This window comes from Euprymna scolopes, chromosome 40 (assembly GCF_053919585.1).
Source record: "Euprymna scolopes isolate OS-2025 chromosome 40, ASM5391958v1, whole genome shotgun sequence".
NCBI classification, from domain to species: domain Eukaryota; kingdom Metazoa; phylum Mollusca; class Cephalopoda; order Sepiida; family Sepiolidae; genus Euprymna; species Euprymna scolopes.
This window is the reverse complement of record NC_136521.1, coordinates 70,323,426-70,344,977: the sequence shown is the minus strand read 5'-3', so window position 1 is coordinate 70,344,977 and position 21,552 is coordinate 70,323,426. Positions and strand designations below refer to the sequence as shown.

The 21,552-nt window shown below is 34.8% G+C and overlaps 1 protein-coding gene across 5 annotated transcripts in view; it reads left to right on the top strand.

Annotated features, from left to right (window-relative positions):
- Positions 1-178: 178 nt before the first annotated feature.
- The window catches only part of LOC145265627 (anoctamin-10-like), a 329,084-nt gene continuing 307,710 nt past the window's right edge, over positions 179-21,552 (top strand). For 2 of the 5 annotated variants that reach the window (XM_080121667.1, XM_080121662.1), the window contains exon 1: positions 179-375. The gene's annotated coding sequence lies outside the window, so the exon portion shown is untranslated. The remainder of the gene's footprint in view (positions 376-21,552) is intronic. The other 3 variants (XM_080121668.1, XM_080121663.1, XM_080121665.1) reach the window with 3 other exon arrangements.

Genomic DNA, 21,552 nt, shown 5'->3' with positions numbered 1-21,552 from the left:
GCAACACTGGGCGGCCTGCTAGTATATATATATATATATATATATATATATATATATATATATATATATATATATATATATATATATATATAAGCTGTGAACTGATAAAACCAACTAGTCTACAATAATACTGCCTATTCAAGGACTTTTGTGTGTGTGTGTGTGTGTGTGTGTGTGCAGAGGCGGATAAAAATAGAAACGGGGACATAGTTGTTCTTAACACCGGTCAACTCTTAAGCACACATAAGCGAGCGTTTGTGTTTGTTTGTTTTTTACACGCGTAACAAATTGACAAGAGAAGGGACTTGTTGTTGATGGCGTCTTCGGCATTTCTTGTGATTTCTTAAGAAACAATACAAAAAGTCACTAATCAAGGTAAGACATATATTTTAAACTTTCATAAAAAGATTCCGAGTCAACTTCGAAATAAAAACATTGAAAGTGTTTATTTACGTGTTTTTATATAGATTGGTACCCATGGTGGGTGATAGGTTCTGTAAAAGTTTTTTGGAATATGACATCTTCGTGCCGTGACGGATACGTACATCGTAAACATTTTCCTGTACTTTTTTTTTTTTTTAATCCGGTTGAACTCTGGACTTGCTCCTTTTTTTGTGTGTGTGTGGTAAATTTTTGCTAATGTATTGTTTTATTCTGTTATAACTATTCGTGTGTGTGTGTGTGTGTGTGTGTGTGTGTGTGTGTGTGTTATTAAAAAAAAGGTGCTTGTGCTAAAATAGTCGATCGACAGATCTATTTTTTTTTTTAAATAATGTATCGTTTTAAGCAAAAACAACAGCACTTACTTAATTGCCATGTCGAAAATAATAATATATCCCCAAATTACGAAAAGTCATTGAGTAGAACAAAATCTATTGTTTTTAGTAATAAAAAATAAATAAATAAAATAAAATTAAAAAAGTCTAAGGCTAAAATGTTGGTCGCCACTAAAGTGGAGAAAAAGTAGCTCCGAGATAAGTACGTCCCCTGAATTCGCAATCTTGAAGGTGTTCACATCTAGGGAAAATGCTATTTCCGCAAATTTTCCGTAAAAATTACTTTTAGCTCTAAATAATTTTCGTAATTTTTGGATATATTACTATTTTCGACATTAAAATTAACTAAGTACTGTTTTTATTAAAAAAAATCGATCTGTCAACTTTATCTTAAAAAGCACCAAAAATAAAAAAAATCGATTACGTAGACAGTTTAATTATTTGCTTTTTTTTTTTTTTTTTTTTTTTTTTACAAAAACGAACAATTGAAGAGAAATTATTAATCAAACCCATTCTTAAGGCGAAGTTTATCATAATCTTAAGTCAGTAAAGAAGAAAAAAAAATGAAAAAGTTGTTCCATGTAATGTCGGTACTTATTGACTGTTCGGGACGGCATCGGCCCAGGGCCCACTCCCCGTCATTCATCATTCACGGTGAAATAATAATAATAATAATAATAATAATAATAATAATAATAAACGGCTGAAATATTAAGGAAAACCCTTGAATGCGGAGAATAAACACAAGACAATATAACAAAGAAGCGTTACAGGGAATGAAGAACACCGAAGTTGCAGAACACATGTTACACCCCCATCATGCATCCCCTCCATTGTTTCACCACCGTTCCCCCAATAGAAAAGTGATACCAAAGAGCCGAGAAGGGTCAAGGAGGATGGAAAGACCGAGGAGGGAGCACTCCGCCGGACAAGTGTGAAGAGAACTGGGATCTTGGGGAGGCTTTAGTGCCACTCAAATTCCAGTATAAACCAATGGCCACTGCCAGCGAGAAATCAATGGTAAGCGGCTGTTGCAATGATGCAAATTTATTTGCAAATGCTATCGAAGGAGGAGGAGAGAGCTGGACGTCTGGGGAGACTTGTTGTCACTCAGCTTCCAGACCACAGGTCTCCATTCAAATCGTTTGTTGATTTGTGTGAAAGCTCCATGTGAACCAATAATAAAAAAAAATTGGGTTTGTATTACAATCCACAGAGGTACAAAAAAAGATGTCAAAAAACAAATATATAACAAATAAATGGGGTTTGTATTACTGTACACAGATTCGAAAAAGTTGTCAAGAAACAAATATATAACAAATAAATGTTATCAAAGGCAAGATAAGTTACTTTTCTACCAAACTGGATATATTTTTCGTGTTTTTATTTAATGTAACATGTTTATTCAGCTAGAAAACCATACAGTGTTTACCGATGTATTGGAACATTCAAGATGGCGTCTTATTCTCTCTTTAACACGGTAAGTGTGGAAAAAGATGTTATAAATAAAAAACCGGATAAAATACTGTTAAAAACTCGCTCAATGTATGTTACCGTGACATAGGTTGACATATATTCGGCGGGTTTTTAATAGTATTTTGTATAGTTTTTTATTTATAACACCTTTTTCCATACTTACGGTGTTAAAGAGGGTGTGAGACGCCATCTTGAATTTTCGAATACATCAGTAAACACTATGTTTTTCGAGCTGAATAAATATGTTACATTGAATAAAAACACAAAAAATATATCCAGTTTGGTAGAAAAGTAACTTATCTTGCCTTTGATAACATTTATTTGTTATATATTTGTTTTTTGACAACTTTTTCGAATCTATGTGTACAGTAATACAAACCCGAATCTTTTAAGTAGGTTTTAACCCCACTGGGTTACTGGTATTTTGGTAAAAGGAGTCGACTAAGAGGGTTTATAGTTCTCCCCCACTGCAAGAACGGAGACACCAGGGTCAGAAAGTTGCATTGAGAAGTCAGCGTCCACCCCACCCCCACCGAGGACTGGCATTCTAACCTGGACAACCCCGTCAGCATCCCCCGGTAAGGGCGATTAGCAACAAACTAACCCTTTCTCAAAGAGAAAAGGTAAGGTCTAAGAGGTGGACCTCCTAGAACTACACAGAACTAATCAGGGACCGGATCAGGAATGGTTTACTCTATTGATTTTGGGGATCAAGAATAAAAATCCCTAGCCAGCTAAGAGTAATCACAAAATTTTGTAGACCATCAGAAAGACCTTTGACCTCCTCCTCCAAAATCAACAGGGCTTTAAGTGAAATGATTTTATTGACATTTTAAATTAATTTTAATAATTTTCATTATTGTAATATTATCGTCATTTTTATTTGATTGAATGTTTCGTGTTTTGATCTTGGTACTCGACAGATTGATTTTTTTAATATATTATTTTAAGTAAAAACAACACTTATGTCGAAAATAGTAATACATTAAAAAATTATAAAAATTCACCGCGTAAAAAATGAATTATAGTTAAAAGTAATTTTTAGTCAAAATCGGGGGAAAATTGCATTTTTCTTAGATGTGAACACTGAAGATTGCGAATACAGGGGACATACTTATCTTCCTTTTCGCCAATGTAATGGCTGAAAATTTTTTTTAGCCAATAGCGATAGACTTTTTATTTACTAAAAAAAAGACAATAGCATTTGTTCTACTCGAAGAATTTTCGTAATTTTTGGATATATTGCTATTTTCGACAACAATTAAGTAAGTATTGTTGTTTTGGCTTAAAACCACATATTTGTCGACTGTATCATAACAAGCACCGATAAATCAGCCATTCCCGATCTGTTTTGTGAATTTCATTCGGAAACATTCAGGCCGATACGGATTCCCAGAATTATGAAAGCATCGAAGAAAGCTCTGCTATTCATCGAATAGTTTTGTCTAAGAGTCGTAGTAAATCCACTACTATTACTGCTACTACTCTTTGCTCTGAAACAAACATTTCTTTGTTTGATGCTAATAATAATTTTTAAAAAAATGATATCAAAATAAAGGATAAAGAGTAAGCAGTAAGGAGTAAATCAGCAGCAAACGGTATCCCGTCAGTCCCGGTTCCTGATATTAAACTTGATCTGTAATACAACTTCCGTTGAGTTGCGAACATTTTGCAGTGTGTGTGCATATATATATATATATATATATATATATATATATATATATATATATATATATATATATATATATATATATCAGGTTGACAAGAAACTTTCAAATTCAGATGAACATATTTCAACTCAAACAAAAATTTATCGATCAAAATAAGCACCATCAGAATCAACACACTTTTGCCAATGCAAAACAACGTGTATTTATGCCAGCAACGTAAAAATCTTGCGTTCTGGTGGCAATGAAGTCTGTAACGTAGCAGTTACCAACAAAGGAAAGAAGTAAAAAATCCGGGTCAACATTTTTTTCTTTTTTTAACAAAAGTTTTTATTACTTTTATTCTCTTGCCTTGACATGCCTTAAAAAAAGTCTCTCGTCATCATCCATCTCGCCCGGCGTACACTTTTCTTCCTTCTCCGACCGCATACCGGCCACATCCGGCCCATTTTCGTCCTTGACTTTACACGTTCATTTTCTTCGACATCGACTTTCTTTTTCTCCCCCACGTGATGCTGCTCATATACACTATGTTAGAAATCGCTGAAGGCGTTTTTGATATCACTTAGGTTTTTGAAGCGTTTCTCATGCAGAAAGTTGTCAAGATGCTTGAAAAAGTGGTAGTCGGTAAGTGTGAGGTCTGAAGAGTATGGTGGATGAGGCAGAGTTTCATAGTCTAATTCATTCAAATTCAGCAGGGTTGGTTTAGCAACGTGTGATTGGGCACGGAGGAGAATTGGCCTTTTCAGTTGACTAATGCTGGATGTTGTTGTCGAAGTTTCTGATGCATTTCATCCATTTGTTGATAGTACTTGTCCACCATGATAGTTTCGCCTGCATTCAAAAAACTGTAATGAATGACACCTAACAGTCAGCATGACCTTCTTTTGGTGCAACTGTGACTTCGGGAAGTGTTTTAGAGCTTCATTAGTGTCTGACCACTGAGCTGAGTGTCGACGGTTGTCGTAAAGAACCCACTTTTCATCGCAAGTCACAACCCAGTCGAGAGTCGATCTTGTTGCGTAAAAGAAAGGAAGATGGCACTTCATAACAGCGTTTCTTTTTGGTGTTGTTCAATTCGTGAGGCACCCGTTTATCAAGTTTTTTTTTTGTCTTTCCTATCTCTCTCAAGTGGTTGGAAATCGTCGTATACATTATGTCTAATTCAGAAGCATGTCCTCAAATAGTTGTGCATGGATTGACTTCAACTAAGGCTCTTAATTGATTGCTGTCAGCATCCGATGGACAAACACTATGCTCATCATCTTCAAGACTCTCGTTGCTGCCATGAAATTTCTTAAACCACCATTGCATTGTGCATTCCTGAGTCATGAGCTGTTTCAGCAGCTTTTTTTCCATCTTGTATTCAACGTTCTGAAAAAAAGACATAATTGTTTTAAAACAATTGTAATTTAAACGATTATATAGAGCAAAAAACGCTCTTTAAGACGATATAAAAAGTAAAGGTATTATAACAAAAATTTATTTGAAATCAAAATTAAAAATTTTGCAAAAACTATTGCATCAATCTAATATATCCAAGATGGATTGAAAACGTCAATTTTTATAAATTTAGAGAAATACTTCTGATTGGCTTAGAATTCTTTTCTGTTTTTATTAATTCAGACAGGATTATGTGCAGAGAGATTTGAACAGAAACGAGCTTAAGCCATGGGGTAGTGGATAAAGTACTAGGTAAAATTCACTTTTAAAGTTACACTACTGGGGGTTGAAGGTTCAATCTGCAGTGCAGGCAACACTCAAAAAGTAAAATTGAGAATTATAGGATGGAACCATAAGTGTCGCCCTAAAGAAAACAATATTACAGCTTTATTTTAAAACTTTTATTGAAAAAATCAATTCCGATAACTTGATTATATAGTAGAGCTGACTTCTATTCAATGTACCTGCCTTTAACCTCAATCACCGCTTTGATATGGGTCCGGAACTGGGAGCGTGCCATTTCCACAAGCACCGGTGAGAGTTCGGCAAATACTCGGCGGATAGCAGCAATCAGGCTGGCTTTGGTGTTGTGGAAGGTCATTTTGGTGATATTCTCTATGTATGACCAAACTATGTAATCCAGCGGGTTCAGGTGGGGGGAGGAGGGGCCCCAGTGAGAGAAGGGTACAAACTCGTAGCACTCCTTCTGAACCTTGGGTCTCTTTGGACTTGTGAGCTGCGCTGAGTCCTGCTGCCAGGTACACCTGGTTTTCATCAAATGGAAATAGAATCTGTTGTCTTTTCTAGAGTGACAATTTTATTGTTCTGCCCAATACTTAGGACTTCTACCTGGTCACGGCTGATGGAAAGAGAACAAGTTACCCCTGTGTATTAAATAAAGGGTCCCATTCGAAATTTTATGCAGATTTCCAAGTTTAACAAGAAGGTTGTTGGTTACATTGATGGAAATGTAAAAATATAAGACTAAAGATGTAAGTCTTGTTATCTTGCTTGCTTGTCACACTGGATGACATCACAGAATATTGAATGCAGCAATTAGATCTGCCAACATGTTTACCAGAAAGAACAGTTGGAAATAAGTCATACACCATCTACTCTGACTATACAATCCCTACAGCTACGTATCTAGAAAACTGAGCTATTAAACCCAACATAGTGAAATGGGAAAAGCAAGAGAAAGAAGCAACCTTGGTAGAAGTTAGTGTCTCCAATGATGCTGCTTTAAACAAAGCTGAGAGGGGAAAGATAACAAAATACCAAAATCTTGTGTACGACATGAAAAAAACTAGAATCTTTATAAAATCTCCATCATTCCAGTAATTATTAGAGCAAGAATTTCAAAAATTACCTGGCAGTAGCAAATATACCTGATAAACCAAGTGCAAGAGAGATTCCACCAATCTCACTCAAACGGACGGTAAGAATCTTAAAAAGATCTCTCGGTTGGAATATCTGAGTTAGCAGGTGAATGTTTAGCATTTGGTAGGATGCCCCATCCCCAGCTTAAACAAACTGATAAGAAAATTCTTTAAAAAGTGCCTTATACAAGTGGAAATTTCAAAAGTAGATAATGTCATAAAAGGCGAATGACGTCATAAATAAAAGTTGATTTCCATGACACATAGTGGAAGGAGGCAAAGAATTAAGAGAGAAAGAGAGAGGGGGAAAACAAATTATTATCAAGAAAGAAAGATAAGGCGATTAGAAAGTATCTATACCAAAAATTTATTACTGGAATATAATTCTTACCAGAAAGCATCTTATATCTTTACAAGACCACCATTCACTCATGCATGGAGTATTGTTGCCACATCTGGGCTGGTGCATCTACCACTAGTCTCTCACTCTTAGACTGCGTGAGAAATGCTTTAAAAACCTAAGCGATATCAAAAACACCTTCAGCGACTTCATCGCCACCAGGATGCAAGGTTTTTTTTACATCACTGGCACAAATATACGTTGTTTTTTGCGTTGGCAGAAATGTGTTGATTCTGATGCTTATTTCGATCAATAAATTTTTGTTTGAGCTGAGGTCTGTTCATCTATATTTAAAAGTTAAAAACTGCAAGAACTTTCTTGTCAACCTGATCATGGAAGAAATACAGGATGATTGGAAAATAACTGAAATATAATTCTTACCAGAGAGCATCCTATATTTTTACAAAGCCACAATTCGCCCATGAATGGAACATTGTTGCCGTATCTCGGCTGGAGTATCTATTACTAGTCTTAGACAAAGTCTCCAATCTAATAAGTCCCGCACTGTCAGCCAAGCTCCAACCTCTTTCACATCGCTGCAAAATGTTGCATCTCTGTGTCTGTTTTACAAGTGCTTTAATGGAATGTACTCTGATGATTCTATAGTACTTGTGTCCCATGAAGTACATACCCCCCCTTGATTAACCCAAAAAGCAACAAAATCCCACCCCTTCAATCTTGAGATACCTAGATGCCAGAAAGTTTTCAATCATATTAGCTTATTCCCTTGAACTGCTAGACTTTGGAAATCTATCCCAGTTTCCTGCTTCCCTGACATGCATGTATTGTGAACAGACATCTTGCTGCTCAACTCCCCATAGTAATCTGTTAGACCACAATCCCAAATAGTAACCCCTTACATTCTTGTTTGGAATGAAAAAGAATAAAAAAAAATGGTGGAAGTGGGGACAACAGTTGTGGAGTCACCTTTTTAATTATTCCTTTAGTTTTCACATTCAATCAGCAATATTTTTGATGATGGACTAATGCCTTGTTGATTAATGATTCAAAGATTTTAGTAACGAGAGAGAAGAGGTTAATGGAACTGAATTAAACTAAATATAGCTCACATTACCCACCTTTACACCTAGCAGCTTCATTTCAAAATTCATAATGATTGGTTAATTAGTTTAGGAGTGAATCCTTACATATACACTTTTTATGAAATAGAGATTTGAAAATTGGAAATTATACAAACGAATTGTTTGTCATAAATTGTCCCATGAGTAAACACACCAAATCCATTAGCATCGATTGCCCTTTTATCATTATTAATCCCTGTCCTCGAATGATTCTTTGTCTTGATAAATGGTAATGCAACAGGAAAAAAAAAAGATAAAAGTGTAGTTTCTGTTCAATTTCAAGAAATCATCTGCCCAGACATTACTTCTTTCGAAAGAAGGAGAGATGGGAGCAGGGATACATAAGAGTTGCTATTCATTACCGGGCAACTCCGGGTGGGATTTTTAGTATTTTAAAATTATTTTAGTTTAATCGTATTTCCAACGTCATATGATCTTGTTAAATGTGTTTATTGCACAGGTTTTAAAGGCAAAATCCAACTTGTACTTTATTTTTTGGCAGGTATGTCTAAATAATGATGGCAGTAGTTTTTGGTGCTATTAACCTAAGTAAAACATTAGTTGTATTTAGAGGAGGAGGAGGTGAGTGAGGGTGATAGTGGTGGTGGTCGTTATGTTGACCCACATTTTTTTGGACTACTTAATTCTTCTACTGTTCAATTTCTTGCTTCTAAACATAGAACCTCGGCTGCTCGACATCCCAAATATTATGAAAAGAGAAGCAAGAAACGGATATTTTGTTTTTTAAGAAAAAAAAAAGTTTAGTTCTCTCGCACTGCAAAAACTTAGACACCAGAGTCGGAAAGTGGGATTGAGAAACCAGCACCCCTGACGAGGGGCACTCTGACCTGCAAAAAATGCTCAGGCAACGCCATTGACATTCCCCGGTGAGGGCGCCTCAGGCGATTAGCAATAAACTAGCCCTTTTTTCAAAGAGAGAAGATAAAGCCTTGGAGGGTGGACCTCCTAGAACTGCACAGAACTAAACTAACGCTGCAAAATCAGCAGGTACCGGATCATTACAAGAATGGCCTAATCTCTGTTGATTTTGGAGGCCAAGGATAAAAATCCATAAAGAAGCCAGAAATGCAACATTTGAGATCTTAGTGTCTTTAAAGAATTTTTCTGTGCTTGTCCAAAATTTGCCTATATTAAAAAAAAAACAAAAAATAAAGAAAAATCTGTATGATGTAAATACCGGTGACAGAAAGAAAACATCGTATTCCAAAAATCACATAAATTGATCTAATGGTTTTTTTTTTTATAAAGGAAATTATTTTGAAGAAATTTGAGTTTTTTTTCTAAAATCTCACAAGTTTGAATTATTTTGAGTTATCTCCCTTGTTCCTTTAGTTTGTTTTCAAGATGTTATGATATCGTCACTGATTGGTTAAACACAATATTCGATTTTCTTATTTAAAAATAAAACTATTTGATCAATTTATGTGAGTTTTGGAATATGATATTTTCTTTCCATCACGGTAGGTACATGATACAGATTTTTATTTATTTTTTTTTTAATATAGGGAGAATTCTGAACAAGCACCATATCTTTCTATGTCCAACTTTCGGCAACCAAACTAAACACCATGAATAAATATTTTGAATATCTAAACAACTTATTTGCTTCTCGGTCTGACCTTTACTCCTAATCTGAAATGGAACACGAGCATCAAAACGTTGCTATGGTCGCTAGAAGAATGGTTGGATCTTTCTACTGCTCCAGCAGATATTCTCACTGCTGATGCAATTCTCTACCTCTATAAGAGCCAAGTACATCTTAGGATGGAGTACTGTTGCCACATCTGGGCAGGAGCTGCTAGAAGCACTTATGCTGCCTTGACACAGTTTAAAATAGACTTTGTAGCCTAGTGGGGAATGCCTTTTTCTCTTCCTTGCCATCTCTTTCCCACAGAAGAGATGTTGCGAGCCTGTTTCTACTCTATCGTTATTTCCATGGCAAGTTCTCGTCTGAGCTCCAATCTATGGTTCACCACTTGTCAAACTTTCACGAAAAACACTCATCTAACTGAAACCACTATCAATGATTTTCCCTAACTTTTTATTTGTGCTTAAAACTAAACATAGATTCCATGAACAAAGCTTCTTTCTTAGAACTGCATGCCTGTGGAACTCTGTTCCATTTTCCTGCTTTCCAGTTGACTACAATATGGTCGTCTTCAAGTCCAACATAAACAAATTCTTCATAAGCTCTTCCCTTAAGTAATCCAATTTAAAAAATTTCCACTATTAATAATTACTACAGTTTTTTTTTTTTTTTTTTTTACACGGTGGTCACCACTTATGAAGGCCCGGAAGCCACTCAGGGATAAGGGTTTTTACTGTACTGTCTCATTGACTACCATACGCACATTAACCCTTATCCTCGAGTGGTCTCCAGACCTTGATAAGTGGTGACTCCTTTGTAAAAAAAAAAAAAAAACTTAATGCAAAAAACTTTTTTTCCAAAAAAAATACTGGATTCAGCATTAAATGGAAAAGGTTTGATATGTTTAAAAACAAAACGACCAAACCAAACCAGCCATAGGCGACAGTTCACAGGCCAATTCTTGATACTTTGGTCAATGATTAATATGCAGTATCTGTATTAATTTTTAAAAAATGGGGGGATATTTTAATTACAATGCCCCGAAAAGTAAATGTGATATTGTGGTGACTGAAATGATTCTAGTTAAAATTAAATCTTTATCACTTCTGACCAAATAAGACCAATGACACCCATTTTTCTGTGCACTTTTGATGGTCTTGGACCTAATTTGCTCCGACTGTAATTTTTTAATGTTTTGTGCAAATAAATAATTCAAAGTGTAGTATTTGTTCTGCATTGGGTGTTCATGCCAATCGAGGTTCGCTTTGTCGTCCTTCCGATCCATGACCCCCCAATCTTCTTTCTTATCAGAATGAGGTATCATTTGCCTTGATCTTAAAAGGGGCACTTTCCCAGGTATTACCTCCTCTTTTGGTAGAGGATAGGGTTAATAAACAGTTGCATAAAGTGCCCCTTGCAGGGAAATAGTGACATGTTCGTTCTTGGCTTCATTTTTACACCTTGCTAGAACCCTCCTCCCAGGGGAAGTGGCTATAGGCTTTTAAAATAACCTTGTGTCACCTGAGAGGAAGGGTCATGAATTCTGTTTTCAAGCCAGATTCAAAGTATAATATCTGTTTTGTCTTCAGTTAGAAGAGGGGAAATCTTTTTTTAAACTGAGCTAAAATGTACCTTTTCTTGGAGAGCTTTATTTTCTTCTACCATTTAAAAAAATTTTTTTTTTTAAATATGACCTTGTGTCAAACTTTATCCTCATGGGGAGGCAAGTCAATCGGGACAATCTTATTTAATTTTATCACACATTCTTTCCTACAGATGGCAACATGATTATCTTCAAGTCCAATGTCAAAAAAATACCTGTCATAAATCGTCCCATAAGTTATCAAACCTTGTTCATACCATTGGTTAGTACTTCCATAGTGTTCTTCATCTTTCAGCTGAGAACCTTTTCGACAAAATATGTAACCAAACCAGCAAACGAGAGGAGAGCTTGCCACAAAAATGGATATGTCACAGCAAGAATAGACAACATCATTTGAGATGAACTACTGCCAATAAATACGAAGAATAGCGACTGAATACCTCAAGCTTTCGTAGATCATTTGCTCTCATCACCAGGTTTCACAGCTATTAAATATACATGCGGATTTTAATACCAAATTTTACATCGGGTCTGAACCAAAGTTGAGATCAAAAACGATAGAAAGCCGAACAATCATCACTGATGCGTTCGTTGATATCCTCTTTTGACCTGTTGTGGTAATGATAGAGCCAAGGTATTTGAAATGATTAAACTCTTCGGGGACTTCTCCATCGAAAGTGATTGTTTTTCATTTGCGAGAAAACTGGCAATCAGGAGCTTTGTCTTTTTATCGTTGATCTTTATGCTGATGTTGGAGGCATAAAACTGTACCTCGTCTATCGCAGATTGGATGTCAGCAAAACTTCTGCCCAGTCAAGATGGAGTCGGTGTTAAATGCTGGCTGAAATGAACAATGTCCTAGAGTTGGGCGGATACATTTTTCTGCAATTTAATGACTGCCTATTTTTGACATTTCATTATGCAACACAATTATAATTAAAGAGGTAATAACAAAGAAAAGAAAACTTTCACATCTGCGTGGGAGTTGATTTGAATTTATTACAATTATCACAAGTTGATAAATTCATGCGATTTAAAAAAAAAAAAAAATTTACTAAAAAGTTACCACTTATCAAGGCTAAATGTCACTCGAGGACAAATTATCAGTTAAATGATGCTGAATGCTACTGTGAAAGGTTTGAAAATGATGAATGGAATTAAAAATTTGAGAGCAGGGGTACACAAGGTTTGCTATTCATTAACGGGCAACGCCGGGTGGGATTTCTATTATTTTTAAATTATTTTAGTGTAATCATATTTTCTAGCATTTATGAGGTGGTGTACTTGGTTGATTAATTGGCCCAAGATTTTAGTGGAGAAAGGAAAGAGACTAATGAAACTGGATTAAACTAAATATAGCTCAACTTACCCACCTTCACGTCTAGCAGCTCTGTTTCAAAATTCATGATAGTTTAAGAGTGAATCCTTACATACAAATATATAAACATATACACACTTTTTATGAATAAAGATTTGGAAATTATACAAACAACAATATTTGTCATAAATTGCCCCATAAGTAATCAAACCAAGTCCATAGAATTGATTACTCTTCATCATCATCATCATTAACCCTTATCCTCGAGTAGCTCTTTGCCTTGATAATTGGTGATACAACAGCAAAAATGAATAAATAAATAAAAGTGTAGTTTCTATTTAATCTCAAACCATCCGTCCAGATATTACCTTTTTTCAAAAGAATGGAAGATAGAAGCAGGGATACACAGGGATGTCATTCATTACAGGACAACTCCAGGTGGGATTTTTAGTATTTTAAAATTATTTTCAGTTTTGTTTTTTGTTTTTTTTACATAGGCATCACCACATTATCAAGGCCCAGAGGCCACTCAAGGATAAGGGTTAAAGAGTGTACAGTAGAAATTGGACAATATAGTAATCATTAGTAATGAAAATTTGGTAAATTTGACAATTTGATAACTTATATGGAACGGCTCATCAAGAACTTATTTACTTTAGACTTGAACACAACCATATTGTAGTCAGCCGGAAAGCAGGAAAACGAAAGACAATTCCACAGGCGTGCAGTTCTAAGAAAGAAGCTTTGTTCATGGAATCTACGTTTAGGTTTAGGCACAGATAAAGAGTGGGGGAAATTATTGATAGTGTTTACAGCTAGACGAGTGTTTCTTGTGAAAGTTTGGCGAGGGGGGACCATAGATTGAAGCTCAGTCGAACACTTTCCATGAAAATAACGATACATCAGAGACAAACTGGCAACATCTCTTCTGTGAGATAGAGGTTGCAAGGAAGAGAAAAGGACATCTCCTACGAGGCTACGAAGTCTATTTTGAACTCTATCAAGGCAGGCCAAGTCCTTTCTAGCAGCTCCTGCCCAGATGTGGCAACAGTATTCCATGTCTTTGTGCCAGTTTTAAAGGCAAAATCCAACTTGTATTTTTTTTTTTTTTTTTTTTTTAGGTATGTCTAAATAATGATGCTGGTAACCCAAATAAAACATTAGTAGCATCGAGAAGAGGGGGAGGGATGGGGGTGGTTATGTTGACCCACATTTTTTTGACTATTTAATTCTTCTACTGTTCAATTTTTTGCTACTGAAAATGATGAACAAAATCTTATTACTTACTAGCGGGGGTACACGGCGTTGCCCGAGTGTTTGTTTCCGGGACGGGGGGGGGGAGTTTTAAAAAAGGTTATGGTAGGTAAGTAGGAAGGATCAAACCCGGAGTCATGAGTAAAAATAGGAAAATAAAGTGTGAAAAAAAAAAAAAAAAAAAAAAATATCTGCAACGGTTAACAGTTCGGCCACCAAGAAAAGTCCATTCCAGTTGTTTAGGAAAAAAAAAAAAAAAAAAAAAAAAACGACTACGGTAGGTCGGCGCGAACGTGAAAATATAATGTGAATTGTCCAGCACGCTAACCACTACGCCACAGAGCACTGCAGCTTAGTTTAATGATTTTAAATAACTTCACATGAAAGAACTACGAAGGCAAACCGGTGTTCTCTTCTCAACTGTTCCTTGTGAACGATCCCCAAACGGTGTTAAGTGGTGGCAGGGGGAGGAGAAATTTATTAGAGAAAAAATATTTTACCACTTCCATTGATCTTAACCGATTTTGGCCATGACTTCTCAGCAGAAAAAGTATAGAAATCTAAGATTATCGAGGAATTTGAGAAATAATAAGCCTATAACACACCTCAGATATTGTTCTGCCGTTTGTGCATAATGTATTTGCATGAAATATCTTGATTTTTAATCCTATTAATGTCAAAATCAGACGGGGAAAAAATGAGTTCATTTTATGTATATAGAGATGAGGGCGATTCATAACTGGTTGAAGATGACCATGTGTACAAAGCATATATGAGCACGTGAGAAAATATCAGCAGGAGCTGCAAGATAGCTGGTTTATGAGGTTATTAGCAGCAGTAGCCGGAAAAAAAGACATATTCAAATTAGGAAGTGTGCGCGAACGTGCAAGAGAAGAAAAAAGAAAAAAGGGTACCATGTGGTCGGAGAAACATTTTGTCCAATTTACACATAAATTCACGCATGTACAACTTGGTTTATTTATAGGAAGACTAACAAGGAGACCCGACGTTGCCCGGGATTAAATGAAAATTTCACACTCCCATATTTTTGTTGTCATTGAAATTGGTGAAATCGACCATTTTTCAATAAAAGGAATCCATTGTGGTGCACAGTAAGGAAGCTTCAAATGCCTTCCCACAATGATTTAGTCTACAATAAATTGCAGTCTACATTGCACTGTAGAGAACCTACTGTTAATGATTTTATGAAATTATTTTTTATATATAATGGCTTGAATTAAAGTTTTAAATGAAAAAGTCAAATATCTTAGTTCAATTATGCCCTAAACAGAAGCATTCATTTTGAACATGCCTCTCATATAAAAGAATTTACTGTTGATTTTATATGCCAAGCCTTTCTGCTTGTGTGGTAATCAAGCTTTTTAAATGCACTTGTAAAATATTAGATTATATAAAAGTGTTAACTTTGGACAAAATCGCCTGTTCCTCCTTTCATCGGATTTTTTCGATTATCGATACTTATCGAAGACATTCTGATGCAGAACCTATCTAAGAACACTGCTAGATACATAAAATATATTTATGTGAAATTTCATAAAAATCAGGCCAGCCATTTCTGAGCTCATTCAGAATGAAACACACACACACACACACACACACACACACACACACACACACACACACACACACACACAGTTCTTTTTATATAACAGTAGATAGGAAGATTTTTTATGACCCCTGAATATATCAATGTGCCAGCAAATGATTTTGCTTTGATAGCTGCTGCAAAATAATCAAGCATATTTTTCTACTCTGGTGTGATTATTTTGCCACTCAAAATTGTTTTGTCATGTTTGTCGAACTGCTCGCAAATGTCAAATCGAAAAAGAATGTCATGTAATGCTAAACATCCTTTATCATCGCAACACAATTCTTGTCTGTTTAGACCCACCGAATCTTATGATTCTGGCAATTACAACTTTGACCGTTTCTAAAAATAGATTTTCTTGTATGAACCACTCTTATGTCATTTGATCCCGAAACAAAATGCTTATGTTATACTTATTGTAAACGTTTCATTGGTTGGTTTTCTTTGTTTATGTCATATCAACCCTGTTAATTGAATAATCTTCCCTTTATAGATCTGCTGTTTGGAGTTTTTAAAGCTAGATGGGTCTGGCAGTCAATAGCTGATTATCTCCCTTTTGAAGATTAGCTGTTTGAAATTTCTTTTTAATGCTAGATGGCTCTGGCAGTCAATTTACATAGGAAATAGTGTCATTAGTATTTAAACTTTACCTTTTGATTGAAGAAAGCTATTGATTATACAAACTGCATCAAGAAGGACTGATATTGGTGATACCATTGGAGCACTGCATGAAGCTGGTGTTATCATGATTGCATGAATTAGAAGTGAATGGAGTCATTTCTGCCATTACTAACTATCAAAGCATTACTATTATAATTGAATCGAATTGGTTTTATTAAAAACTGACAAACTTTCCTTTCATTTTTGGCTGATTGACTTATCGTTTTTACTCTGCATAATGTCTTTGTTCATTGAATTATCTGCCCTTTGCAGATTGGCTCTTTGAAGTTTCTAAAGCTAGATGGCTTTGGCTAATCGTTAATTTGCATAGGAAAAAATGTTAATCTATGATATAAATTTCACCTGTCTGTTTAAATTTATGTATGTTTGTTTGTATGTCTCGCAAAAACTTTCGGATTGGTATCATTTTGAAGCTTGACCCTTCAGACAACAAATATCGAAAATTGGCCAAAAACATTAATTCCTTCACCCTCAACTGGGCACTTTTCTACAGGGAGGGTCGTTTTTTTTGCTGACATTTTTTTGCAAGTTATTTAAAGCTCGCGTAAATGACGTTGGATAAAAGGTATTATTTCGACCAGCTGTGACGTCACAACCACGGTAGGCTCATCGATAAGACTGTTTGTTCGTTTTTTTTCACATCTGGCACATTACGGGTTTGAGCCTGCTTACTACTCCTATTTTTTATTTTTTTTTTTTTTTCAACCAACACCCTTACACACCTTCACTTTCTTTTCCACCTTCGCGCCACGGGTTCAAACCTGCCTGCCTACTGCAACTTTCAAACACTCGGGTAACGCCGGGCACCCTGGCTAGTTAATATATAAACTGTTCTTTTTGATTGAAGAGTTCCATTGGTTATATGAACTGCAGCAGGAAGGACTGACAACTTTTCTTAGTAGAGCATAATTGACTTTTCCAAAAATTTTCAAAAACTCCTAACATCATCATGGCTTTAAAAATGTCGACTTCATCTACATTGAAACGAAATCCTAGAATCCAATTGCTTTGGATCATTTTGAAAAATCGATTCTTTTCTATGGCATAACAACCACTTTTTGCATTGTTTGATGCCAAAGCAAAATACCTACATAATATCTATTTAAACATTCTTCAAAATTAGACAACTTTTGTTTGATTATACCTTTTTTTTTTATTATATTTTTTCTATCATTTTTTTTTTTGTGAAAATAAAATTTAAAAAAAATGAATGTAAGTTCCATATATACTACTATCGTTTTTTTTTGTGAAAATAAAATTTAAAAAAAAATGAATGTAAGTTCCATATATACTACTATCATTTTTTTTTGTGAAAATAATAAAAATAAAAAAAATGAATGTAAGTTCCATATATACTACTATCGTTTTTTTTTGTGAAAATAAAATTTAAAAAAAATGAATGTAAGTTCCATATATACTACTATCGTTTTTTTTTTGTGAAAATAAAATAAAAAAAAAATGAATGTAAGTTCCATATATACTACTATCGTTTTTTTTTTGTGAAAATAAAATAAAAAAAAAATGAATGTAAGTTCCATATATACTACTATCACTTTTTTTTGTGAAAATAATAAAAATAAAAAAAAATGAATGTAAGTTCCATATATACTACTATCGTTTTTTTTTTGTGAAAATAAAATTAAAAAAAAATGAATGTAAGTTCCATATATACTACTATCGTTTTTTTTTTGTGAAAATAAAATAAAAAAAAAATGAATGTAAGTTCCATATATACTACTATCGTTTGCCAGGGAAAGTTACTTGGTTTTTCCATGTCGTGAAGATGTCTCTCGGACGATTGTTAGGTCACAGCAACCTGTTCCCCAGGTGTTAAACACAATGAAATGATAGGCACATCCCTTTTAGATTTAAGGGTTGATATAAGGTCGGCTATATCTCCTGTGGTTCTTGTATCCATGTCTTTTTGGTGTCAGTACAGGCAGAGTTTTATCAGCGTTGATGGCATGGACCACTGGTCTGCTGAAATTGAACATTTTTGGAAAATAGCAAACAACACTTATATATATATATATAATTATTTTATTTTAACATTAAAAGGAGTAGGTTAAATTTGAGACCATTCTCGACCTGTCCGTTGTCGATTGCGATTGCAGCCCAAACTGCTATACATCTGTCCAAGGTAACGTACATAGCAAAACTGCTTTATACAAGTTATCTCTCTCTACAAGAGAAAGAAAGACATGCTATACAGAACATTGGAAAATTTATTTTTGCAAGCCTTGAGTGATGCATTTGTTTGGATTTGAATTTTTGAAGCCAACTCCAAAGGCCCATGTTTTGTAAACAACTGTCACTTTTAGTTTGGATTATATCTGAGTGACGACAGTTACTGAAGCCGCCACTTTTTTTTTTTTTTACAATAACTCATATTTTTTTACTTGCGTTCCCGCGAGAATGAAGTCAGGCACCATGTTTATTAATGCGTAAAGCTTCAGCTCCCCAAAAGGGATCTTATCATTGTGCCACATATAGGTGTCATGAATATTTTCCATTCTGCATCAAATCATCATCAGGTGAGAAAGAAAATGAACAAAAAGGCTGGAGTAGAGAAATCTTAATAGAAGTACACCGCCGGTGTGTTCAGAGGACCATTAGCAAGCTGAATTCTGGGGGTCAGAATTTGGGTCACAGTTAAGAATATTACGACGATAAGCATTTTAGAATATTACTGGTTTGGAAGGCAATATTGTTAATACAATTTCTTTTGTTTTTTTTAACACGAGATATGCATTGCACATTAATATGGAGGTACAAGTAAATTTCTTTATGAAAACTGAATACATCAAAGCTAGACAAACTCCTGACAATCAGGTGGCCATGTTGGTTTCGTCATGTTCATAGAAGCAAAACTCTTGAATGATAAAATGCACAGAACTCTTCATTCCGTCAGCGATGACTGAATAGAAATCTTATGTAAATCCTAGGAGAGTAGAAAGTGGACCTTAAGTTTAGTTTCCGGCAACCTTGTAATTCTTGCTTTCCTAATTTTGTCATTTAATCTTCACATTCCGTGCACAATGTTTCTGACAAAGGGGTAAAATTGCTGTTCCCAAGGTTGGAATCTATACAGCTGGAGAGCTAAATGTTTTGGCTTTGATTCTGGCTGATGACACCTACATCGTTTTTTATTTAACTTTTGAAATAATCACTATATATTAGTCTTGGGGTGATTAATTTGAATCTGGATTCAGAAAAATTATACCTTTTTGGAGTATCGGAATCAAAATTGGAAAAAATTGTGGCTATTTTTCGATGCCAAGAACAATTCTTTCAATTGACTTTTTCATTTGATTCTGTTTAAAGCAAAACCGCCTACTGCGTATAGTAAAGATGAAATAAAAAAAATCTTTATTGATTTTAAACGACCAGTAAAACTAAAATTAATAGATCATCTCCCGCAAATGTATTTTTATGTTTTAAAAAATATCTACACATTTAATCTGTGTTTTTATGGTAATCGTGAAAAAGTAACAACTCTATATTAAGAGATTTATAAAGAATCTGAATCGATACTTGTTTCAGAATTGGGAATAATATTGGAATCGTTTCATCATTACTATATATTGGGTACAATATAATAATCCAAAGAGAATTTGGGCTATAATATTAAATACGAAATCTGCAAAATTTTAAATATCATATTTAATCATATTTTACAACCGGGCAATGCCAGGTGGCATGCTAGTAGGTATATATTTGTGATTTCTTGTGAGCATTAAGTACATTCTGTTAGTGAGTCAGATGAAGATAAGCAAACATGGAAGGAACGAGAAAGCAGATGCGCGCAAATGATGAGAAAAACAAAAATTCTTTTTTTGTTTTTAATGATGTAATCTTCATCTTCATCTTTTTTTCGTTTTTCTTCTTTGAATCCATTTTTTTACGGCTGAATGTGGAACACAATAACTTAAATGTAAAAGTTCTGATTTTTTTAGATGAGGCATGATTGTTTATATCACTTGAATTGATTGAACTATTGTTCTCATATTGAGTGTTATTTGTGCAATGTTTCGGTCAGAGTAACCTTTGACCGTCTTGGTTGTTGTTTTTTTTGGGGGGGGGGATGAATAGACAACAACCAACATGCCTGGTGATGGTCGAAGGCTAGACCGAGCAAAACGTTGCACAAATAACACTCAAGATGAGAGCAATAGTCCAATCAAAACAAGTAATGAAAACAATTTAAAGTAAGTTTTATGTTTTTTTTCTTTTGGTGGTGGCACTACCGTGTATGTATTATTTTCTGTTAAAACGTCAATTTCATTTTTCACTGCTGGCAATTTTCTGAATTAATTGCATCAGTAAAGCTTTTTGGCATATTTTCCATGGAATAGCAATAATCGACTTAATAATTCTCAAAATTCTCGATCACTAAAAACAATCTGGTCTTTTCCTATTTCTGGTTGAGTACCATTCTGACATGTTTTCAACTTTAACATCAGCATCATTGTTGTCATGAATATTAATATTTTTGTCTGCATTAGTGTAAACATCGTTGGTGTCGCTTGATGTATGAACTTGGAGAAATATTAATTGGTCCCCCAATTTATCGGAGAAGGATCTGTTTTCAGTGGCGTCCATGCATTCATTAGTCCGAACTATTGCCAGATAACCGTCCATTAGTCTTTCCTGAAATTTTGCCATAAATTTTATTAAATATATGTGCACAGTAAAAAATTCTTTTTTTTTTTTACAAAAATTCCCGTTGCACCCCCAGGGACTCAAAAGAGGTCAAAAATGGCCCAAAGTGACACATTTTGCCCCATAACTTTTGATCCATCGATTAAATTTTTTTGAAACTTGGCCAAAATGTGGAGCCCATTGTTCTTAATATGAATCCAGTATGGGTGACCCTGGTAAAATTCTGGATCCCCAGGGACTTTCAGTGCTAAAAACGCCCCTTTTTGTGGCTCTTTTTTCATATTTCTCATCCAAAACTTGATAAGTCTGACTATATAGTGGTTTTTCACGGTGGTCAACTCAAATATACATGTGTTAAGGCCTGAAACTGCACCGTTATCCATTTACGCTGGAATTTGGCGTCCCCAGAGGCTCAAAAGAGGTAAAAAAAAATGCCCCAAAATAGCCAAAAATAACACTTTTTGCCCCATAGCGTTATATCCAACCACTAGATTTTCCTAAAACTTGGCCAAAATGTGGAGGCTATTATTCTTAATATAAATTCAGTATGGGTGACCATGGCAAAATTCTGGTTCGCATCCCTCGGACTTTTA